This window comes from Dipodomys merriami, unplaced genomic scaffold (assembly GCF_024711535.1).
Source record: "Dipodomys merriami isolate MVZ:Mamm:240054 unplaced genomic scaffold, mDipMer1.0.p SCAF_50, whole genome shotgun sequence".
NCBI classification, from domain to species: domain Eukaryota; kingdom Metazoa; phylum Chordata; class Mammalia; order Rodentia; family Heteromyidae; genus Dipodomys; species Dipodomys merriami.
The window spans coordinates 4251850-4269502 of record NW_027206069.1 but is presented as its reverse complement, the minus strand read 5'-3'; the positions used below and the strand labels follow the sequence as shown (position 1 = coordinate 4269502).

At 52.8% G+C, this 17653-nt stretch overlaps 1 protein-coding gene and 1 pseudogene across 2 annotated transcripts in view; one reads left to right on the top strand and one right to left on the bottom strand.

Moving 5' to 3' along the window:
* The window catches only part of Ccdc85c (coiled-coil domain containing 85C), a 76074-nt gene that overhangs the window by 28787 nt on the left and 29634 nt on the right, over nucleotides 1-17653 (bottom strand). The window lies entirely within an intron of this gene.
* Nucleotides 1109-1342, top strand: LOC138810457 (small nuclear ribonucleoprotein G pseudogene; annotated as a pseudogene).

The window sequence follows — 17653 nt, the reverse complement described above, 5'->3', positions numbered from 1 at the left end:
TGCCTGACAGCCCGAGGCCACTGGGAGAAGGAAGCCAGACACCCCACACCATACACCGAGTGGCTCCGTGTATATGAGCTGTCCAGAAGAGGCCAATCAGAGATGAGTGGTGTCCTGGGGGAGAGAGAATGGAGGCGCAGCTCTGGGACAGGGTTAAAACCCATTGAATTACATACTTCCCAACACACATATGCATACACACATACGTGACTGTATTTACAGAATATGGATTCTATCTCAATAAGGACTTCTTTAAAGGTTTTTATTCTTTAAACTTGAATTTCCAGTGGACAAGATGGCTCATGACTGTAATCCAGCTACTCAGGAGCCATAAATAGAAGGATCATGGTCTAGGCCACCTGGGGCAAAAATTCAAGAGCCTAACAGAAAAAAGTAACTAAAACAAAATGTGCTGGGGGACATGCACCAAATGGAATATCTGCCTAGCAAGCATGAGGCCCTGAATTCAAACCCCAATAATGCTCACCCCCCCCCAAAAAAATAAAAAGGTTGAACTCAAAAGTTTACAGGTAGGAAAAAATTTTGTTAATCAAGAAACAACAACAAAATTTAAAACCATGAAGGAACTGCCCAACCCAACCCAACTGAATATGAAATTTAATGATTTATTTAAGTTAATTAAACTTAGTAATTTAATATTAAATATTTTAAAAATGGCTAAAAAACATGGCTTTAAAATAACAAAAAAAGAAGAAGGACAAAAAGGGTACTGGTGGATTGCACTTGTAATCCTAGGCACTTGAGAAGTAGAGGTTGAGAAGATCAAAGTTCAAGGCCAGCAGAAAAGTTTGAGACCTCTTTACAACCAATCGCTGGGCACAGTGGCATGTTCCTGTAATTCTGACTACATGGGAGCTAAGATTGGTAGGATCCAAATTCTGGGGAGAAAAAAAAAGTCCTTGAGGAAACTGAGTGTAGTAGTGTATGCCTATCATTCCAGCTATGGTAGGAGGTTCACAGCACAAGTGTACAAAAACTCTATCTCAAAAATAAAAGCTGGTCAGACCAACAGTCGTTTCTGCCGTGGGCACATGAAGGAGGCAGCAAGTTTGGTTCCAAAGAGTCTCTGAGCCACCGATTAGAAACCATGAGCAAAGCTCACCCTCCTGAGCTAAAAAAAATTTATGGACAAGAAGCTATCATTGAAATTAAATGGTGGCAGACATGTCCAAGGCATATTGCGGGGAATTGATCCATTTATGAATCTGGTGATAGATGAATGTATGGAGATGGCTACTAGTGGGCAACAGAACAATATTGGAATGGTGGTTATACAAGGAAATAGTATCATAATGTTAGAAGCCTTGGAACAAGTTTAATAATGACGACTCATCAGAGAAATCTGCATCTTCTCTCCAAAGGGACTTATTGTATAAAATTTGGTCATATACATTTTTATAGTTAACTTTTTTCAATAAACTTTTACAATAATCAAAAATAAATAAAATAAAAGCTGGAGGTGTGGCTCAATGGTAAAGTGTGGCCTCAAGTTCTAACTCCAATAACAAAAAGGAAAACAAAATCCTGCCTGACAGCAGATACATCAGCAAAGTAAAGGCAGACAGCTTCCAGGGAGGAGTTACGTGTAATCCCATTCCAGAATGGACCACGGAGCACGTGGAATGTGCAGGGAACCCTGGAGGTCTGTAGAGAACCCCACAATCCACAGGGGGTCCACAGGGAACCCTGTGGACAGACATAGGGAGCCCCGCAAGTCCCCAGGGAAACACGCCCACTGGCAGAGCTACACCAACAGTGGAATCAGCAGGAGGAAACATAAGTGACTGAGAACAGTGGGAAGGAACATGGAGGCAGAGCATGGAGGAAACATCGATGACAGGGTTACATGCCCATGCTTTGCATGGGAGCAACACGGGAACACAGAGGAGGCCCCTACGAGGGATTCTGGCTTCCCCTGGCAGTGTACCCCCTGCAGCGAAACCGCACTCAGCTGTTGAAGGAGACAGATATATGGATGGACAGATGGACGCATGTACCCGGCAGCAGCACTGGGAGAGACTGAAGATGCCCACATGACCTCCCCAGGAGGCTAAATTGTGGTTAACCAAAAGTGAAATACTATGCTGAGATTTAAAAAACAAAAAGAACATACTGGAGCCACAGGTAGAGCAAGAGAAGATCTCTGAAGCATGATGGGGGTGGAGAACAGGTCCCAAAGGACACTGGTGACACCATTCACTCAAAGCTTGGGAGCATCCACATTGTTACATGTATAGACAGACCCTTGCAAGGCAGGAGAAATGGAGGGCTGGGGCTCTCTGGGAGGGACAGCCAGTGGGGCAGATGACACACAGCGTTCCCTAGCTCTACCCAGCAAGCCCGATTTCTTAGAAGGAAAAGATCAGAGGCTGACAGGCTCGCTTGCTGGCAATGTGATAAACAGAACTACAAAGTAAATCGCTGTCTCATTACTCTCCAAGTTTGCGGCTTTTTATTTTAGCTTAATAAAAAATTAAAGGAAGTAAGCTGGGTGACAGTGTGTCACGCCTGTAATCCTAGCTACTCAGGAGGCTGAGATCTGAGGATCTCGGTTCAAAGCCAGCCTGGGCAGGAAAGTCCCTGACACTCTTTTTTTTTTTAATTTTAATTTTTTTTATTGTGAAAATACCATACAGAGGGGTTACAATTACATGAGCAAGATAATGAGTACATTTCTTATCAAGCATTGTAGCCTCCTCCTTTGTTTCCCCTTCCCATCCCTTCCCATCCTCCCCCTGGCCCCCTCCCTGACACTCATATCGCCAATGAACTACCAGAAAACTGCAAGTGGTGCTGTGGCTCAAGTGGTACAGCCTTGAGCTGAAGAGCTGAGGGACAGTGCCCAGGCCCAGAGTTCAAGCCTCATGAGTGACAAACAATAAAAATATAAAATATATTTTAAAATTCAAAGGAAGTAAGTGTGGTCAGCCCAAAGGCCTTCCCATAAAGACACCAGTCCCAGATAGCCGAGCACCCCTTCCCCAGACCTGGCTCCCAGGCAGCCCACGGACAAACTCAAGCCAGTCTCTTCCACCAGTGCCACCCAGCCCCAAGAACAGCAGGTGGAGACTCCAGGAGGGAGGGGGGGTCCACAGGAAAGGGGGGACTGTGGGAAAAGGGGATCGGTAGGAAAAGGGGGCCAACGAGGATCAGCTTTTGAGGGTGGGAAGTCAGGGACCAGAGTGGGTCCCCTGTCTGGCCAAACCTGTCCCATCACCTTACTGAGCCCCTTCCTACTCCCAAATGCAGGAGAAACTAGAGCAGTAGGCCCAGACAGTCTGAGAGCATGACAGGGACGCGACTCAGTGTCCTGGAGATAGCGTCCCTGCAATTAGGCAGGGCAGCAAGGACCTGCCCGGGGAGACAGACGCCACAAAGGGGCAGTAAATTGGTATTCCTGTCCATGTAAAACCAAAGGCTGGATGGATGACTGTGACCAAAACCATGGCTGATGAGCCCAGCCAGCCGCAGGAAGCCCAGGGCTCACTGCCCTGGCTTCCAGGATGGCAGAAGGAACACAGCAAGGAACGAGGGCAACCTCTAGAAACTGAGAATGGCAGGGAAAGGACTCTCTCCTCGATGCCACCGATGTTGTGATTTGCAACAGCACCCATAGGAAACCAGGAGTTGTGGCTGTGTGACTCCAAGTCATTTCGCGAGCCTCTCTGAGGTGGCATAGCCATCTTAGAGGCTGCAGTGAGGACTGAGGTGTAGGCACCGCATGCCCTGAACGGTGCCCCTCAAAGCAGAGGCTCACAAACTGCCCATCCTCCTGCTGCTCCCACTCCCCACGCAGGAGCCGGGCAGGAAGAGGCACAGAGGCCTGGAGCACAGGAGCCCGGAGCAGGCATTCCGAGGGCAGCTGACAGCACTGTTGGCAGGAATGTCACCACCCGAGCACAGTGGGTCAGCTACACAACCTTCTGGAGGGAGGGAGGGATCGTGGTGAGCCGCCAGCCCAGCTCCTGCCCACCCTGTCCCTGTCCTGCTGTCCCCTAGATGGTGAGCTACAGTTGCTGTCCTTTGGACCCCAAGTTCTCCATAGCATAAGGGAGGGGTGACACAAACTTCCAGGATCAAAGGTCAGCTGCTCGCCTTGGGTGGAGTCTACTTCCTATGTGGCTCCGGCCTTTTGCCATCAATGGGTGACCCAGGACAGGGCTGACAGTCAGGAGCCCACTGACCCTCTAGCCAGGGACGTGGTTACCACAGGTTGCTGGGGATAGACCAGGGCACTGACCTCCAACATTGAAGAACCCGGGGCTCCACCAGCAGAGCCACAGCTGATGGTCAGAGGAGGCCTGGGGTCCACAGGCCTCTCACAGTTGTAGACACACCCACTCTACTTCTCAGCTGACTGGTGACTGGCTATCTTGAGCCCCTGAACATCCTCATATGTATGTGGGAAGGACATGCCTCTCCCAGGATTGGGGGAAGGACTCTGACCACCAAGGCAAGGCTCCATGGACCAGGACAGGGTGGAGAGGTTACAATCGTCTCCCAGATCTTTTTTTTTTTTTTTTGTCAGTTGTGGGGCTTGAACTTTGGGCCTGGGCGCTGTCCTTTAGCTCTTCAGCTCAAAGTGAGCACTCTACCACTTTAGCCACAGCGCCACTTCCAGTTTTCTGGTGGTTCATTGGAGGTAAGAGTCTCATGCACTTGGCTACCCGGGCTGGCTTTGAACTGTGATCCTCAGATCTCAGCCTGTAATCCTAGCCTGAGTAGCTAGGATTACAGGAGTGAGCTACCAGCACCCAGCTCCCAGATCTTTCTGAAATCTCTGTCAGCACAGCTCTAGGTTTTAATACCAAATAGGTCACTCATTCCCTTCCCAAAAGCTGAGTGGCCTCTGGTAGACCTGGGTACTGTCTCTGAAAGGGAGGGAGGATCCTTCTCACAGACTCCTTCAGAGCAATGGAGGACCCGAGTCGACTTCAGAAGTAGGACCTCACGTCTGCCCCAAGGCTGAGACTGCCCTGTGGGCAGGCAGGCAGGCAGGAGAAGGCCCTGCTGGGTGTGGCACCTGTGGGCAGGGGCAGGGAGACACCCAAGCTGGACACACACACACACACACACACACACACACACACACACACACACACACGCACCTGTGGGCAGGGGCAGGGAGACACCCAGGCTGGACACACACACACACACATACACACACACACACACACACACACACACACACACACCCCACTCACAGAAAGCAGTGCCCCAGGGCTGAGCTGAGCATGCCACTCCATCATGTCCCCTCCACAGAGGTGGGCCAAGACTTGAGGACACCCCAGGCTTCCTCCCCTCTGCTAGCTCTACACAGGGGGAGAGGGCAGGTAACAGACCAGATGGGACAGGGTCTTTGCTTCAGAGCTGCAACACAAAAGCACCAGGCATACAGAGATTTGTCCCACCTCCCCAGGCCCTAGAAGTCACTCCCTTGCTTTCTCCCCACCCCACCGCCTAGCCTTGCCCCACCCATCAGCTCCAATCACAGGCGTGACTGTGGTGGTCCCAGCACACAAGCTCCTCCTAGCCTTGTGCCTCTCTGCCCAGCTGGCCACACCCTGTGCCTGAGTGTGCAGGCCTGGCCTGTGGTGGAATATTTCTGATAAGGGAGCTTGTGCACCCCTGACAAACTCCCGAGGCTGTTCCTGCACAGCTATCTGTCTTCAGAACCAAGTCCTGGTGCCTGTGGCAGACAGGCAGAGAGCAAGAGAAAAGCTGGCAACCCTACTGCCCACACAGTGTGGTGAACTTCCTCCTGATGTCCAGTGAGGACCCAGGCGGCAGCACGCTCAGCCCCCATACTTCTTGAGGAGTTGTGGCTCTTTCCCAGGATCATACACCTGCCATCAGGCTGGGAAGGTGGTTCAGTGGTAGAGTGCTTGCTTGTCTCGCATGCATGAGGCCCGGGGTTCGATTCCTCAGCACCACATAAGCAGGGGGGAAAAAAAGCCAGAAGTGGCATTGTGGCTCAAGTGGTACAGCGCTAGCCTTGAGCTGAAGAGCTGAGGGACAGCGCCAGGCCCAGAGTTCAGGCCCCACGACCAGACCCAAAAAAAAAAAAAAACCCACCTGCCACCTCAGCTCTCAGTGAGATGAAGGGCCCAGCTAGGTCCCACTGTGAAACCTGCAACTCCAAGAGGCTGTCCAGGCACCTGCAGCCACAGGCCAGAGTCCGTGTACCAGGGGCCTGGGCTCAAGTCCTAGTCCTGCCACCACCTTGCCGTGAGCCTCTGGGCCCTGGAATACCCCTCTGCCAGCAAGGGAGTGGACAGTCTCCAAGAAGGACCCTTCTTTATTTAGTGTAGGTGGACACAGGCATGGCGCAGCAGGCAGCAGGCCACATCTGTGCTTAAGAAAGATATGAAGCAGAAGCAGAAGGTCAGCAGAGAGCGCGTGCCAGGGTGAGGTCCATGTTTGGTTACTACCAAGAGCAAACAGACTGTCTTGAAGGAGGCCCTACTGGAGTAAGGCGGGAAGCAAGGTGTCGCCACGCCACAGGGGACACAAGTCCCAGCAGCAGAGACACCGCAAGGCCCAATGAGGTGAGCCAGGGACCCAGTGGTAGCAGCTGACTTCTGAGATCACAGAACAAGTGAACAGCTCACCAGGACTAGAACAGGAACTCTGGGCCAGCAGCAGCCCCGTGAAAACGCATACCTGGGCCCAAGACCTTTCTCCTCTGGACACACGGCCAGCTGTTTGTCCCAGGCCAGGCAACACTGATCATGAGAGCCAGGGATTTCAACCCCTTGAGAAAATAAAATCTATTTTGTACAAGCCAGCACTGCTACAAAAAGGGAAAACATCTATCTACAGTCACAAGGGAGTGAGAGGCCAGCTCCTCGGCACAGAAGGCAGATGCACTCACAAAATCCCACTCTCACCAACACCAGGCTGCCCACCAGTGGGCGCATGAATGTCAAACAGCGACTAAGGTCATCTACACAGATCTGTAAAGGGGCGCAGTGGCTAGCACTCACCTAGCAATCATGAAGCCCCGGGTTCCATCCCCTGCCCGGCTCAAAGTGCCTCCCAGGAGTTGATCCCAATTTACTAAGACCAACACATACCAGGTGCTTCTGGCAGGTCGCATCAAGGACACCGTATCACTCTGGCCATTCCAGCCACAAACATACAGCCTGAACCCAGTGATAAGGAAACCGAAGCCAGAGAGGAATCCATGGGCCTTCTAAGAAAACACCAGTCTGTGCTCTTCAAGAATGTGTCCACAAAAGATGGCGCTCACTTCTGAATGATGGAAGGTAGGGAGAGGCTGTACTATGTGTGGTTGTGTGTTAGAACAGAATCCACCCAGACTGTCACATTAGGACAGTGCCTATCAATGCCAGATTTCCTGACAGTGATCACCAGTGCCAAAACAACAATGTCTCCATCCCTATACCCAGGGTCTTAGAGGCTATGGGTCCAGAACCTCCCTTTTGCTGCCTTATCTGATCCAACATCTCCCCTTGAGGAAGATGAATCATCTCCATTTACAAGTGTGGAAACTGAGGCCCAGAGAGATGAAGAGTTTCACCTAAGATCACAAAGACACAAGTGGGTATGGATGGTCTTGAACCCAAGGCCCTCTGCCCATGCTCTTCCTGGCCAGGCTCGCCGTCTCAGGGACCAATTACCAGTGTCTCCCAGACCACTATGGTTAGAGGAGGGAAAGGGCTGAACAACAAGGCCGTACCAGATGGCCCTTGGCTGCTGCCTGGCCCCTTCTGGGAAGCTGGACAGGTAGGCTGGTCCCTCTTCCTGCCTGTGCTCAGTTTCCCCAGCTGTAATACAGTGCCCACCCAGGGTCCACCTAATACATCTGCCCTGAAGGAAATAAAACAGAGTCCAAGAAAGAGGCTGCGTCCAACACTACCTGTCCTTCAGCAGCACAACACAGAGGTGACACTAGGCTGAGAGCTGACGCAGACTCAGATGGGGTCCAACGGGCACAAGGACTCTTCCTGGCTACTCCAATGGCATCCCACAGAGACGCCTGCAAGTGAAGCTTTGCCTGCTCCACTTCCAGATGACAAGGCCAAAAGCTGAGGGGAGGGGAGAGTCCAGACTCTGCACTGACCAGCAAAGCCGCCCTTCCCGGCTCTCACCACCAATGCTGGTGAGAAGATGACCGCATTCTTCCCATACCTTCCAGATAACACAAGCTAGTCAAGACAGTGAAATGTCACAGAAGAAAATACATTTTGAGCTAAATTCAGGGTGAAGGGAATCACCTCGCATCCACATCAGCCCTCTACTTTCAGCAGGTATCAGAACAGCCAGGGCAAAGCTTCGCTTTTTTCGGGGAGGTCTGCTGTGAGTAACAATGATGGAGAAGTGCTGAGCACGCAAGGCCCAGCCAGCACCCGGCCGCTGACCAAACACTTAAAGGAGCCACGTCAGCTGACTCCTCTCTGGGGAAGCAATGGCCATGTGTCCAGCGTCGAGGAACTGCTAGGGAAATACTAGACAACCACTTGAAGGGAGGTCAGGTAGCCCGACAAGTTGTGCGTGGACAGAGGAAACATACCTGGCGTCTGTCACTCTGAGTGAGAAAAGCCAGAGGCCAGACTGAACACACACTGAACAACCAGTAGCTGCCGCACCTGTGCGCCATCTCAGGGGGAAATCTTCAGAGCAGGGTGTGGGGACTGGACTGCGCAGGTCTGGGATTTTCTTCTACTTTTCCACATCTTCCCATTGCTCAAATGAACATTTATCCCCTTTGAAATGCTTGTATAAACCAAATCTTCACCTGGAGCCAAGCCTCCATTGCACAGCTCCTCATCAGTCCCACTCAGTCAGCTGCCCTAGGGGAACACAGGCCTAGACACTGGGCACAGGGGCCCAGGCCTAGAAGGCCTATGAGCTTTCTGGCATTGGTTTTCTCATCTGGGCAATAACCACACTCATTGCAACATCACCACAAGAATGATTGTTAAGGCTGGGAAGGTGGCTCAGTGGTAGAGCGCTTGCCTTGCATGCAGGAGGCCCTGGTTCCATTCCTCAGGACCACATAAGCAGAAAAAGCCAGAAGTGGTGCTGTGGCTCAAGTGGTAGAGCGCTAGCCTTGAGCTGAAGAGCTGAAGAGCTGAGGGACAGCGCCCAGGCCCAGAGTTCAAGCCCCATGACTGACAAAAAAAAAAAAGAATGATTGCTAGTTAAACCACCTTGAACAAAGAAAACACAGGGGCAGGAAGGAAGGATAACCGGATAACCAGCACCTCACAGGGTGCACCTCCATACAGGCAACCACCAAGGCTCCACACCGCATGCGGGAACCCTTGGGTCCCGACGGTGGGTTACCATGGTGGAGGAGGTGCTGGGCCTCAGAGATGCTTGTGCTTTACACATGGATGCCCCGATGCCATGAATGAGGATGCCAAGGGCCTCACAGGGGCTCTGTGAATTCAAAGCAGGCCATGGTGGGAAGCCAGTCTAGAAAAGGGCCTCGCCGGCAGGGAAACTGACAAAAACACACCCTAGCATGGGGACGAGTTCATCAACAGCCACAGCCCAGCTGCCTCGGCACCAGAGCACACATGTGCCTGAGAAGAAAACCAAGAGAACCTGGATACCACAGGGAATCCCGGGACAGGCCTGCGGCCACTTGCACTGGTGGCACAGGACCCAGAAGTGAATAGGCGGGACAGCTCCCCCAGGCCAGGGCCACGCTCTCCATTTGGCTCAGGTCCCCATCCAACCAAGACAGAGGCCTCCAATCAGGCTCAGCACCTGTTGTGGGGAACTCACTCAGGTCCCTGTGCCAAACCTGGACGCCACTGCATCCAGAGGAGCAGCCTGCCATCCCCAGCTGTGGCACCGCAGACCCTGTGAGGTCCGCCTATCCTGAGGCCCCAACATAGCCTCACACAGAATCCTCTCATCATTTCTCAGGGCTCTTCTGGGGAGGGCTGAGTTACAAAGAGGGTGTGGCTATTCTCTTCAACAGTCCAACTGCCCCGAGGCCCAAGCTCTCTGATAGGTAGGTTCTGCTTTGTTTGACGAATGATAGGGCTAACCTGGGGCAGGGGCTGTTGCCAGGCAAGTCCTGCAGGCACTCCCCCACCCAGGCCTCTCAACAGACCACACCTCCCTGGGCCTCTCTGACTTGAGCCCAAGGCCCTCTGGAAGGCTAGATGATGAGAAGACCCCAAGTTGGGAAAGGTCCACAGGCTCAGCTGGCCGCCACAGTCCACTGGGCGGGGGAAGCCGGCCCTCAGGCCCCGCCTCCTCAGCGGCAGGGGTGCTCCTTCTCACCCTCCTTCCCGAAGGCCCCTAGGTCTGACCTCATTATGTCTTCTTGAGTTGATCACTGCAGGACACGGCCACCCTGCTCTGCACAACACCCCACGGGTACTTTGCAGCACAGGCTAGTTCCTGGGACTCCTCTGGTTCCCTGTACTCCAGGGTTGAGGAAGCTCGTGGAAGGGGAAGCTGGGAAAATCTTCAAATTCACGGCCTACGATTTTGCCCTGTGGGCATCCCAGCCTCCCAGCTCCTGCACCAACAGCCGGCTGAGGGCCCATCCGCCCCTCGCCTGGCCTTCCCAGGGGCTATGGGCTCTCAAGATGGTCCCAATCTGACCCCCCAAGTCCCAGCCAACAGTCAGTGCATCACCAGGCAGAGGACAGCAGCTCAGGCTGTGTCAGCCCTCCTCAGGCTGGCATGGACAAGGGGACCAGTTAGGAACAGGGACCTCACACTTCCCTCCTAGCCTCACAACCATCTGCTGGGCCAGACCCCCACTCCTGCCTCTGCCTAAGCCCGTGAAACTCAACGGTCCCACAGGACAGAGGCAGACAATGGAGACAGACCCAGCCCGGGTCATCCTGGAGCCCCAGACTTTTCCTGAGCCTGGGTGCCGGCCTTCCATTCTTGGCAGGCAGCGTTAGGGCCTCATGCTCACAGTGGTAGGGAACAGCACAGGGGGATATGGATGGGTATCATGGGGAAAGTCTGCTCAAAGTCCTGCCTAATAACCACCAGATATCATTTCAAAAGCAAGGTGGTCTGAGGGCAGCCTTCCCACGACCATCCCCTTGCGATGGGCAGAATGAAGCGTGACTAGAGCTGAGGCCTGGGATGGTACGAGCATGAGCAAGTTACCCTGGCAACCAAACTATGCTGGCAGTAGTCCACCTAAGTGGCTTAAAAAGACTCTCAGGGGAGACTGGCAGGGTCAGCAAGGAAGGGCTTCAAATCATGGAGCCCAGAGACACACAGCTGTCTCGCAGTGGGCAGACAGACCCAGACACCTACACTTCTCAGGTGCCTCCTGGGAATCACAGGCACCAGGGCAAGGGCTGCCAAGAGCTCTTAGAGGCTAGGGGACAGGAAGCCAGGGTGCCCATGCCCTCCAAAGGCTGGCCATGCTAGGGTGGGCAGGACATAACCCAGCTGGCCGCCACGACCATTTTCTAGAACTCTTTCTTTATCCACAGGGTGGATACAGCCAAGGCTGGAGAAGTGGTCTTGTCCCTCCTGTGTTTCAGAAGGAAGAGCCATGGCCTGGGATGGGAAAGGGCACTGACACACAGAGCAGGGACCAGTATGCCAGGCTGCATGCCCCACCCTGAGATCCACAAGAAGTTACAGGTAGGCCCACCCTGAAGAACCAGCCAGCTCGGGGAAGTACACCGTGCCCACATGGAACCAGAGCTAGGACTTCCCTGCTGACCCACAGGGAAATGATATCAAAAAACCTGCCAAGGGGTTTGGTCTCAGCATGAAAGGCACCTCAGCCTGCAGGGATGTGTCCTGAGAGTTCTGATGGAAACAAGATGTCATGGAGAGCACCTCCCTCTCTTCCCCGGTACACCTCACACTCATGCACGCGTGCAAGCAGACATGTGTTCATGCTTGGATGCTTGTGCAGCAGTATACACATACACACAAGTATACGCATTCACACAAATGCATACCCATTCACATCCACACATATGGATGCATAGGCACACATAGGTGTAGGCAAACTTCGGTCAAAACATTCACACGCACACACAGGCATGCATACCCTCACACACTCACTCTGCCCCCCCAGGGTCTTGACACTGAGGGAAAACAGTATCAAGCTAGGGAGCTGCCAAAGGGTCATTTATTTCCATTATTAAACAGCAGCCACTTACTCTGGAGCCGTCTATAATGCCACTTAATTACCTAGTACATAAAACTGCCTCTACATCTTAGCAAAGCAATAAATCAGCTCAGAACCAAAAGTGGCATCAAGAATTTAGCAAGAGATCCTAGGAACTGGAGAGCCCTTGCCCTACTCCCAGCCCCAAAAGCCATCACACAGACCTAAAGCCTCAACCCTAGCAGGAACAAATGTGTGGGTCCAGCAGCAAGGCCAGACGTGCCCTGCCGCCTCCTCCACCCCTGCAGCTTCTCCCTCAGCTCCTGCGGTCTGGGCTCCTGCCCTGCCACTCCATCCTTTGTGTGATCCACAAGGGCCCTGCCAGATGCAGGGGCATGGCGGGCAGCCCCTGCAAGCCAATCACTCATGCTGTCGGCCCCGGGGGGCTGAGGTAGGAGACTTGACAACTGACCCACGGCACACACTCTGCCCCTGCCCTGTAGCCTGCTGCCCAAATTCATGGACACAGGAAGCTTTAAGAATGATGAGCCAAGTGGAGTACCTGGGCAAGTATATCCCCCAAGGAGAGCAGACAGAACCACAGGATGATGTGTGTCTGGAGACTCCAGGATGGGGAGGGCAGGAAGTGGGCAGAAAGATGCCAGGCACCATGTTAACAGAAGGCAGCAGAGCAGTATGCACCAGCCGGCAGACATAAAATAAATCTCACACACACACACACACACACACACACACACACACACACACACGCATGCACGCACGCACGCACGCATGCACGTACACGCGCGCGCACGCACACACACACGCACATACCACACATGGGCTGGTCTGCATGTGCCAGCAGCCCAGCGTGCTTCTCCATGGACAAGCAAGCCTGTGGTACGGCACACTTGAGTGCAGGAGGGATCCGGCAGTGGACCCCAGGCTGCCTCCAATCCTGGCCATTCCAGGTCCAATTCCCAGGGGTGGCTGTGTACGGGCCACTTTACAAGTGGCTGGTTTGCTTGTAGGTGAAGTCCCAGGGGAGGGTGCCTTTGCCAGTACCCAGGCATTCCCCACCACCCTCCATCAAGGCTGACCACTCACATTCCCATTGGCTCTGCAACACAGCGTGTCTCCCCACCCAAGACTTTTGTTTTGTTCTTTATCTGAAGGGAGTTCAATGGGTGGAGGCCTCAACCCCAGTGCTGCCTCTCACTGGTCCTTTTGCTAGGAAAGCACCTTCCCACCCCACCATGACAGAAGACTAGAGGGGCCAGCAGCAACAGGACAGCCAGACCCCAGACAGCCCCACAGGCCTGGGCTCCCTCTGCAACTGGGCATGTCCATAGAAGGGTGAGCTCAGCAAGAACCAGCCAGCACTTTTGTGACACCCCTCCTCCATGAACACCCTCCTCCAGGACTGGGCTGAGTGACGCCTACAGTCTCCTCTGTCCCAGCACCCCAGCAGCCTTTGAACCTGTTTCCCCATATCAGCCTGTACCACCTGACCTGTACCCGAGGGCAGAACCTGTCTGGCCTGTGCGTGCATCCCCAGGTCTAATTAAGGAAGGCAGGAAGCTCAAGCATGGCTGCCTTGCCCAGGGTGCATCTCAAAACACAAAGAACAAAATTTTAAGTGCCTTGGCACTCACCCAAATTAAATTTCCCTGACCGAAAGCTAGAAATCCGGCCAATCTGAAACCTCCAGGACTCCAGGACTCCAGGACAGGGTGGGAGGCTCTGGAGCAGATGCAGGAGGGGCAGTCAAAGAGGGTCACTGGTCTGCAGGGGCAGTTCCCACCAGGGACCGCAGCCACCTTCAAATGTGCAGGGAACCGACCTCGCTGAGTGCCTGCCGGCCTCAGATCACACAGCCAAGGCTGCACTCGGGATTAGTCACGGGCCACCAATCTCACTGTCCCCTAACTAGTTTTGCCAACAACAGCCATATGAAACAAAAGCATAGTCAGGTCTTACTCTGTCCCGGGGGTTCCGGGCCCCATAGCCTTGCATTATCTCCAGGCACCCCTCCTCTCCAGCTCCAGCCAGCCCCCAGTCCTTTCAGAGCTACAACCCAGGGTGGGCTCGGCATCTGAGCAAGACTTCCCGGGTCAGGAGATCTGGCCCTGGAGGGTAACGCCAGGCCTGGTACATGGCCAGTGCCATACAGAAGAAGAACCTAGAAAAGGAGCATCAACCCCACCCACAAAGTTAAGATCCTGTACAACATTCTGAAAGAACCCATGCAAAACTTGAGTAGCCAACCTGGGACAAACCTGAATTCTAAAATAAAGGAAGTCTATTAATTTTAGGCTGGTGGCATGCCCCATGCATTAACCCTGGGACCACAGGTGTCCCTAAGATGTCTGCAGACAGGAGAGAGACTGAGAGCTGGAAGGCTGTGTGGGCAGCCACAAAGAGCAGTTCCTTGCTCCCTGGGATTGAACTCTGGGGCCCAGGAGGACTCTAGACCACAGCCCACCAGCCCCGCTACTGAATGCCCCATTTGTCAGGCTGTTCTGTTGGTGCAAGAATCTCCACTGGACATCTAAATCCAAGTAGAAAAGAGCCAGATGAACAGCAAACACCAGTAGAAGCCCAGCAGGCTGGGGGGGGGGGGGGGTAGGGGGAGTAAGGGTGGCTGCTGAAGAACAGGCATAATGACAAATGAGGTCAGGCTAGTGCCCCCCACCAAGGCAACCTGCTGTGTTCCCCTCCCTGCCCAAGGCAGCAGCCGCCACATGGCTACAGTGCCGGCAGCTCAGCCCTGAGCCCAGAAGCCAGTGAGCTGGGGGAAGAGAGCCACAAATGTCCTGGATACTGCTGACCACCAGGCCAACAGAGGGGACCATGCTGACAGCAAATGGGCTCTGCAGGCCAGGCCAGGCAGCATCAGGAAGGAGCTGTAGGGGGTTCCGTGCAGTCCTGCTGTAAGTTCTGGAATTGCACCAAGTGCTACTATAAAAGGAAACTAGTCTTTTCTGAGCTCACACAAGGTTCACTCCTGACAGGTTCCCATCACTGCCAATATACATATCATGTGCCAGGCAAGGTGCCAAGCATGTCACCTGGGTCATCTCAGACCTGCATGGCCAACACTCGCACTGCCCTATTTTACTGATGAGGTCAGGGATGGGGGTCAGCACTCGCCTAGCAGGTGCACAAAGTCTACATCCCCCAGAATGGCCCCTGCCAGTCTAAGATTGGAAATCCAGAACTGGGTTTCAACAGTACCCTTCAACAGTACCCCCTGCCTCCCACCACTGGACTTCTTGTCCACCTCAGTGTGGAGAAGGAAGAGGGTACCCAGGTCCCTGTGCCTCAAATGTCCCTCCCTCCTTGCCTGGTCTATGAATTGTGGACCCAGCTACAGCAGAGGAGACTCACAGGATCAGGATCAGGGATGGCAAAGGCCCACCTCCCACCAGCTACCTTCTATCCCCGGGGTGGGGGCCTCTGCACAGAGAAGAATGGAAAGGAAACACACAAGGAAATGCTCATTATCTCTAGCTATAAAGGAAATCAAAACAGCCCAAAGATTCCACCCTACTCTAGTTAGATTGGCCAACATTTTGAATTCTGACAACAACAAATGCTGGAGGGATGTAGGGAAAAAGGAACCCTACTGCACTGCTGGTGGGAATGAAAATTAATACAACCACTCTGGAAAGCAGTCTGGAGGTCCCTCAGAAAACTAGACATAGACCTTCCCTATGACCCAGCCATACTACTCTTTGGCATCTACCCTGCGCATCATGATAAGGACATCTGTATATCCATGTTCACTGCTGCACTATTCACAATAACCAAGATATGGAAACAACACAGATGACCCACAGTAGTGAGTAGATCCAAAAAATGTGGTACCTATACAAAATAGAATTTTACACAGCCATTAGAAAGAATAAAATAATTTGTCATTTACAGAGAAATGGATGGAACTAGAATAAATCATTGTTAAGTGAGGTAAGCCAAGATCAGAGAGACAAACAGTGCATGGTCTCCCTGATATGCGGAAGTAGATCTAAAATGTACTGGGATATGACAAATTATACCAAATTTTAGATACATACAGTGAGACCAAAAGAGGGCAGTCTTAGGAGAGAATCACAAATGTACAATACCTAAGCACCTCTTCATATGTATATAAAATAATATACCCACACATGCTCAACTGAATGAACTCAAAAGATATGGAAACAAATTACCTTTTTCTTTATTTGTTTTTTTCTTTTTCTGATGACTTCTGTATTCTTTACCTTATATATGGTATATTCACGTGCACAGCTGTGGGAGGGCTGGGGAGGGCACAGAATCAGAGGAACAAAGGTAAAAGAGTACAGCAGTGCAGAGCACTGGACATTGATGAAAGTCAAGTATGCAACTCATGGGTGGAAATAGGAGGAAGGGCATGAGAGAGAATGAGGGAACAGCTGACACTATGAGAAAAGAAATGTACTTATTACCTGATGTGTGTAAAGATAATCCCATCATATAACACCCCTAAAACAGCAATGAACTAAATTTAAAAAGAAAAAAAAAGGTCTCTGAGCAAACCCTGGGACTTGGACAGGTGCCCAGCACTGTCCCATCCTGATGCACTTCTAGCTAGGGGGCCAGCTCCAGGGAGATCGGGGCTCAGTCTCTGCCAAAGGGATGGGGTACCTCCAACCCCAAGGTGTCAGAAGACACAGAATTTACCAACAACCCCACTGTTTAAGAGAGCCCAGGTCCTCTGGGTACATAGCAGCCCCCAGTGGTAGGAGCCAGCTAGGTTTGTTTCTGAATGGCTGGGGAGGCCAGGCTGGGCCCAACCTCTCCTATATCTTCCCTTCTTGTGCTCTCCTTGACAAGAACCTGTATCTGAGGTGTCTCAGAGCACCCCTCAACTCCTGGCTTCCTGGAGGGAGGTGGGGGAGCCCAACGGGCTTTACTGTGAACCCCGTAGGTGCTCCCAAGCCAGCCCTATCCAGGTGGATGGGCAGGGGAGCCAGGTGAGGACATGAGGGCTCAGTTCAGAGAAGTGCCGGCTGGAAGCTGTGCCAAGGCCAGGAGGCTACAGCGGGGCTGGAGAAGTGAGGGTGGGTGTTCTTCAGGGAAGAGGAAGCTGGACCTTCCTCCAGGCGGAGGGACAGGGCAGACCAGGCCACACATGACACAAATGTAAGGATTACTTTGAGTTTACGTTATTATTAGTGGTTTGGCCAGACGCCAGACACTGACTCTGAGAGAAAAGGGCAGATAAAACGTGACTTCAGTCAGGCTGTCAGCCAGGCAGCCCACAGGGGGAGAGTTCGCAGATCAGAAACGATGGGGCTGGGGGAGGGACTCTTATCACACCCATGGGGCCTCAGAAAGGCAGGTGGGCTAACAGAGGGCTCCCACAAGAGGGGTCTGGAGCTGCCAGGCTGAGGACGTCGGGGAAAGAAGGACAGGTCAGATCTCAACTTCAGTCTGACTCTCTTGACTATCTATCCAGCCCCTGCCCTAAAGGAAGCCTTCGCAGCAGCCATTTTTTTTTTGAGCAAAGTGAGAAAGGGTATAGGT